This window comes from Macaca fascicularis, chromosome 2 (genome assembly GCF_037993035.2).
Source record: "Macaca fascicularis isolate 582-1 chromosome 2, T2T-MFA8v1.1".
Classification (NCBI taxonomy): domain Eukaryota; kingdom Metazoa; phylum Chordata; class Mammalia; order Primates; family Cercopithecidae; genus Macaca; species Macaca fascicularis.
In genome coordinates this window covers 182652932-182659140 of record NC_088376.1, presented here as the reverse complement: position 1 = coordinate 182659140, position 6209 = coordinate 182652932, and positions in this window count along the sequence as shown.

Here is a 6209-nt window from a genome sequence, read left to right as displayed (position 1 = left end):
TCAAGATAACATATTTACCACACCCAAAAGTTTCCATGTGCTCTATTATAATCCCTCTGGCTAGTCCTCTGTCAATCACTGATAAATTTTATTACTATAGATTAGCTTGCATTTTCTAAAATTATATAAAAATGAAATCATGCCATTTGTGCTTTTTCTCTGTCTTCTCTCAAAATTCTTTCACTCAAAATTACATACTCTGTATGTCTTCTTTCACTCAAAATTACTTACTTTCACTCAAAATTACTTCTTTCATTTTTAGACAGAAGCAATCAGACCTCAAAATTACTTGGAGATTCATCTGGTGTGTGCATTAGTAATTCATAATTCATTCCTTTTTTATTGCTGAGTAGTACACAATTTGTTTATCCATTTACCTGCTGTTGGAGATTTGGGCTATTTCCAGATTTTGGCTGTTGCAAAAAAGCAACCTCACAGATCCTTTTAAAGGTGCTTTCAGGTAACCCTAGTGACTATGGTACCACTGCTCTCTATCCTAGCAGGCACACTGAAATAGTTAAACCTTGCAATAGTGTGAAATCATTTTCTTTTTAAACAATGTATTTCCTTATTTTTACATATTTTACTCTAGTCTCATGACAGATTACATTTTCTTTTTTAAATAGAAAGTCTTACTGTAAAGCCCCCATCTGTATAAAAAAATGAAAGATCTGGTTGATGTGGATGTGTGGAACCCAGGAACCCTCTCTTGGATTTTCTCTTACTCCCCAAAAAACTTCCTTTCCTCCAAAGAGCTGCTCAGAAGTTTGAAAACCAGTGGACAAGCCATCCTAACTGTCTTGATGCTACAGAAGCAAAGACGCCGTACAGAGATGTAGCATTCCTGTAACAGGTAAGGCAGGTGGATGCTAAAACTCTTTTTTTTTTGAGAGAGAGTCACGCTGTTGCCCAGGCTGGAGTGCAGTGGCATGATCTCGGTTCACTGCAACCTCTACCTCCTGGGTTCAAGCAATTCTCAGGCCTCAGCCTCCTGAGTAGCTGAGACTACAGGCATGTGCCACCATGCCAGGCTAATTTTTGTGTTTTTAGTAGAGATGGGGTTTCACCATGTTGGCCAGGCTTGTCTTGAACTCCTGACCTCAAGTGATCCACCTGCCTTAGCCTCCCAAAATGCTAGGATTACAGGCGTGAGCCACCGCGCCCGGCCTAATTTTTGTATTTTTAGTAGAAATGGGGTTTCACCATGTTGGCCAGTCTGATCTTGAACTCCTGGCCTCAAGTTATCCACCAGCCTCGGCCTCCCAAAGTGTTGGGATTACAGGCGTGAGCCACGGCACGCAGCCTTTTGTTTTTATGTATTTCATTAAATGAATTGTCCTTTTAGTGGCATATCAGGTGATCTTGCCTTCTGGTACTCTTGAAAAATATGAAAAGAAACCAATGAAGTAGGCATCTCCTGTAATTAGTACGTAGCATTTTATTCTTAGAAAATGTGTGGTGCCCTGGCCCTGGATTTTACCTCTTTGCAAAGTGGTATCTGAATACAATGAACACTAGATTCCCACTTGGAGTGGAAGAACATTGCAATTGAGGCCATGGGTAAGTTTTAACTGCCACACCCCTGTACTCTCGGACTTTCTAATGAATTAGACGATGTTTTATTTTTGTTTTTGCATAACATTTTGAAGTCTGCTATCACAAGTTGTGAACCAATATCTCTTGCAGTTTAGGTAAAAGGCAGAGCATTTAATGACTTCACATTTAAGTGAATTCCTCACAGGGATGATGACCTCTGCTGAAACAGGCCAGGATGTGCAGTTTGTGGTGACAGTTCTACCTGACTTTGACCTAGCTGTCTGAAGCTGAGAGCTCACAGATAATGAGTGCTGCATTGGTTGCAAATGAATAAACAAATAACATTATGGGGTTTTAAATGACCAAGGAGTAGATTGTGACATCGACTGGGTATTTAGGGAAGGACTCCTTCCTGATACCAAAAGTTAGGTCTGTGCAAAGTATACCAAGTGAAAAAAAAGTTCAGACAAGAGTTTAGGTTTCAACATAAATGTTGTTCATTTGATTATGAATCAACTGTGAAGTAAATCATTGAACAAGAAGCACTATGTACTATCTACTGTTGGCACTGGTGTTAAGTCTTTTGTGCTACTTTTTAGGCATTGCTGTGTAAGTTTTGGTGGCGCGTGGGTACAGTGAAGCCAGGAGGGATAAAAAGGGAAATGACGCGTGTGCTACAGGCTAAGTAGGGGCTCTTCCTTATGCCTCCTAACCACCTGTGTGACAGTTTCACATTTCCTATCAAATGACCTTCATTCATTTCTACTTGCGAAGTTTGGAGACTAAGAAAAAGCCAGCTGTTGGAAGAGAAAGCACTTTAGGATAAAATGGTCTTGTTAAAATCACCCATTAATAAGTTCAGCCCCTGATGTACAAATAACCAAAACACATACATACAAAGATAGTGCTTCTTGTTCAATGATTTACTTCACAGTTGAGTCATAATCAAATGAACAAGAATCTGCAAGAATAGAACATGGAGGGCAGGCTCCAGGAATTCCAAATGTCATCCTAGCTCTTCCTGAAGCATATTGAATCCTCCAAGTATACCCCGTTGTGCTAACTAGGCTTTAAGTCTTTTGTTTGTAGATTCATTCTCAAGGTTTCTCCCTCAGAACAAAGATCATGCCATCCTCTAAACTACTCTGATTTTTTTCACCAAATTTCTTGGTTTCTTTCACTTGCTTTTCAGACCCCCGCAGCCAGATTCTACCCTCATCTTTCCAATGACACTCTTGTGGCAGATTATACTAAAGACCAATTTGTAGACCTGTCCACGTGGCCTCTCTCAAACTCAACACCATGGATGTGACGTTCATACTGCCTCTCTGACCACTTAACATCGTCCCTTAGATGTCAAAGGTCCTTATATTAATAGTTTTATTTTTAGCTCCTTTACATTTTACATTTTGTCCTGAGTCATCTCAGCTACATGCATGGTCTTAAATATATGCTGATAATTCTCATTCACGTAGCTCTCCTGCTGGCTTTTCCCCACTCGTTTAAGAACAACTTCACTTTGCTGGACTCCACCTTGAGTGTCTCATTTTCCGCTCACACTCATGCTGTGCCTTTACTTAGATTTGTTGTGGTTGTTTCCCCACAATCTGGAAAGCTCCTTACCTAAATCCTATTTATTCCTTAATGCTTAGCACAATGTATTACTCTTGTTTGCATGGCACATTGTACTTCTGTTTTAGAGACTACCTTCCTCTGAAGCATATGGCAGGTTCATTTACTATCCAGCCCACCACAACTCAGTTTTTGAGCTCCTCTGTGTTCATCTTTTCATGGCCAACCCTCACCGTCATGAGTGCTTAGTAAATGTTGAGTTGGAATGAATTTATTCCTACAGGTTGCACTTGTTCTCTCGCCAAGTTTTCAGGCCAAATAATTCTGGAATGATTTCCTTACCTTAAGGGAGTCTGATCTGGGAAGAGCCTGGGACGTGATGTAACTTCATATGCTGTAGAGCTGAATATTCATTTACTTAAGATCTTAGCTCTGTTAGAAAGCAGTGTTGATTCAGAGGCCGGGCACGGTGGCTCACACCTGTAATCCCAGCACTTTGGGAGGCCGAGACGGGCAGATCACTTAAGGTCAGGAGTTCGAGACCAGCCTGTCCAACATGGCAAAACCCCATCTCTACTAAAAATACAAAAATTAGCCAGGTGTGGTGGTGCATGCCTGTAATCCCAGCTACTCGGGAGGGCAAGGCAGGCGGAGGTTACAGTGAGCCAAGATCACACCACTGTACTCCAGCCTGGCCAACAGAGTTAAACTGTGTCTCAAAAAAAAAAAAAAAAAAAAAAAAAGCAGTGTTGATTTAGAGCTAAGGTCACCTGATGCTCAGGCCAGTAATATTTCTCCCTGCACCATGCTCTTGTCCACAGCAGACACTGTAATGCTCTACACTGGTGAAAAACTAAGCTTGAGATGCACAAAAGAACACATAGAGATGGGAGGTCAGTTCTCCATACATTTTGTGAGTAGAGGCGTTGGTGTTTTGTTCCAAACTGTCCAATCGAGAATGTCCATACAATGACCGCTTTGGAAGATGGAGACTGTCTTCCTCTGGAGCATAGGACGGGTTTGTTTACTATCCAATACATTTAAAAAAGTGTTTCCCTCTGAGGCAAAACTCAGGCCAGTTTGCTTGTGGCCTCATTAGATGTGGGCTGTGGCGCAAACCCACTGCATGTGCAGTGTCTACCTAGATCACCGCGTGTCGCTCCCATGGGATCTGGGGCTCAAGCTCATGTTGCATGCTGTGTTCTAAATAATTAAGTCTATTGTCTGACCCAGGAGTCTCATGTCTTCTGCCAGTGTTCAGGAAACCGAGTTTTCAAGAAGGGCAAAATCTTAGGCCTTTTACAGCTGACACAGAGCAATATTGAGAAATACAATCAGGTAAAAGTTATTTAATACAGCAGTTCATAATTTAGGCCACGGATCATCTCTGCAGAGAATCCTACCATGCTGCATTCCTGCTTTAAACCTTTCATCCTCTAGAACGATGCCCAAGAGCCAATGTTAGTCATGTCTTCCTGTATTTGCTCTAGGTAAGCTGTTTCAAAGCCTTCCAGGACAACTTTTGCACAGTCACGTTTATCTTTAAGCACCAACAAAAGAAATGGAGAAATTTGAGCCGTGTGTCCTGGGCTCTGAAAGGCAGCAATCATCTTAGCCCCTAGCATACGCCATGTTCAGCTTCCTCGCCTTGGGCAGGTACCACAGCTACTTCAACTCCAGTGATCAGCAGGCCCTCCAGCATGAAGACCTTTGAGAAGGACCTGAGACTACTATAGCTCTCAGCTCCTAATATGATTTGTACACTATCACCTTGAAGTAAATCAGACTAGTTATTTTCATGCTAAGTTTGAAAACAGTGCCTTCTTTTTGATGCCTCTTGTAGGGTATTGGCAGAGGGATCTCAATTTTTACTTTATACCTGAAGGGCAGCTTTTTGGTCTGATAATTATAGTGTAATCATTCATATTTTAAATCACAAATACCCCCACCTCTTGATGCAAACTTCAGTCTGTGGCGTGAGTGTACATTCACTGCCTAAACCACCTTTGGCCAAAATTTATGTGTATATGAAGTCATTCTACTTTAGCACACTCAAAGGAATTCCTTTAAACCATTTATCTGCTTGTACACAATAGCCAAAGGAATAGTCCTTTCTATGGCTGATGTAATAAACTATCACAAATTTAGTGGCTGAAAAAAAGTTATTCTCTTACACTTTTCGAGTCCAAATTCATGGGGCCAAATGAAGGTGTTGGTAGAGCTGTGCTCTGCTCTAGGCCAGGATCCGTTTCTTGCCTTTTCCAGTTTCTGGTAGTTGCCAACATTATTTGGCTTGTGGCCACATCACTCTAGGCTCTGCCTCTGTGGCAACACTGCCACTTCCTCTTCTGTCTGAAACCTTCCTCTTATGTAGACATTTGCGACTGCATTTTAAGGTCACCAGATCATGCAAGATAATCTCCCCTTCTCAAGACCCTTCATCACATCCGCAAAGCCCATTTTTTGCCAACTAAAGTAACATTCACACGTTGCAGGGATAAGGATGTGGCTATCTTTTGGGGAATCATTACTCATCCGATCAGCGTGGTAAAGCTTGCAAGTAAATTAAAATTTTGTCACTTTGTTCACAAATCAATTTAGCAGAAGATGGGAACAGGACTAATTATAACCCGTATCCCCACAACAACTCCTAAGTTATTTCCTTATAAATACAAATGCCATACAGGACAGTCTTGGGTAATTATTATTCTATACTCATAAGTTTCTTGGTTTGGTTAGATTATATTGCCCTCCTGTTTATAGTCTTACGATAACAATTAGTTGACTTCTACAGGTCCAAACTGCTATTTAAACTGCAATTTGAGTTCCCAGAGGGCAGAAAGTTCTGTTTGAATTGTTTTACAGCCAAAGTTGCTTTTTATTGTTTTGGGATGTATTCTCTACTTACACCACAATTTTCAAGGATGATTATTTCAGGTATGCTTTCTGAGACTCCATGTGGTTGACAACTATGATCAATCCCACTGGTGAAACCAGATTCGAAATAAACTTATCCGCAGGGTCCATGTCTGATTGGCAACCTTCCAGGCTGCTGTGCATGTATGGGTAAGGTAGAGGCAAAGAATGAAGTAAGTTGGCTC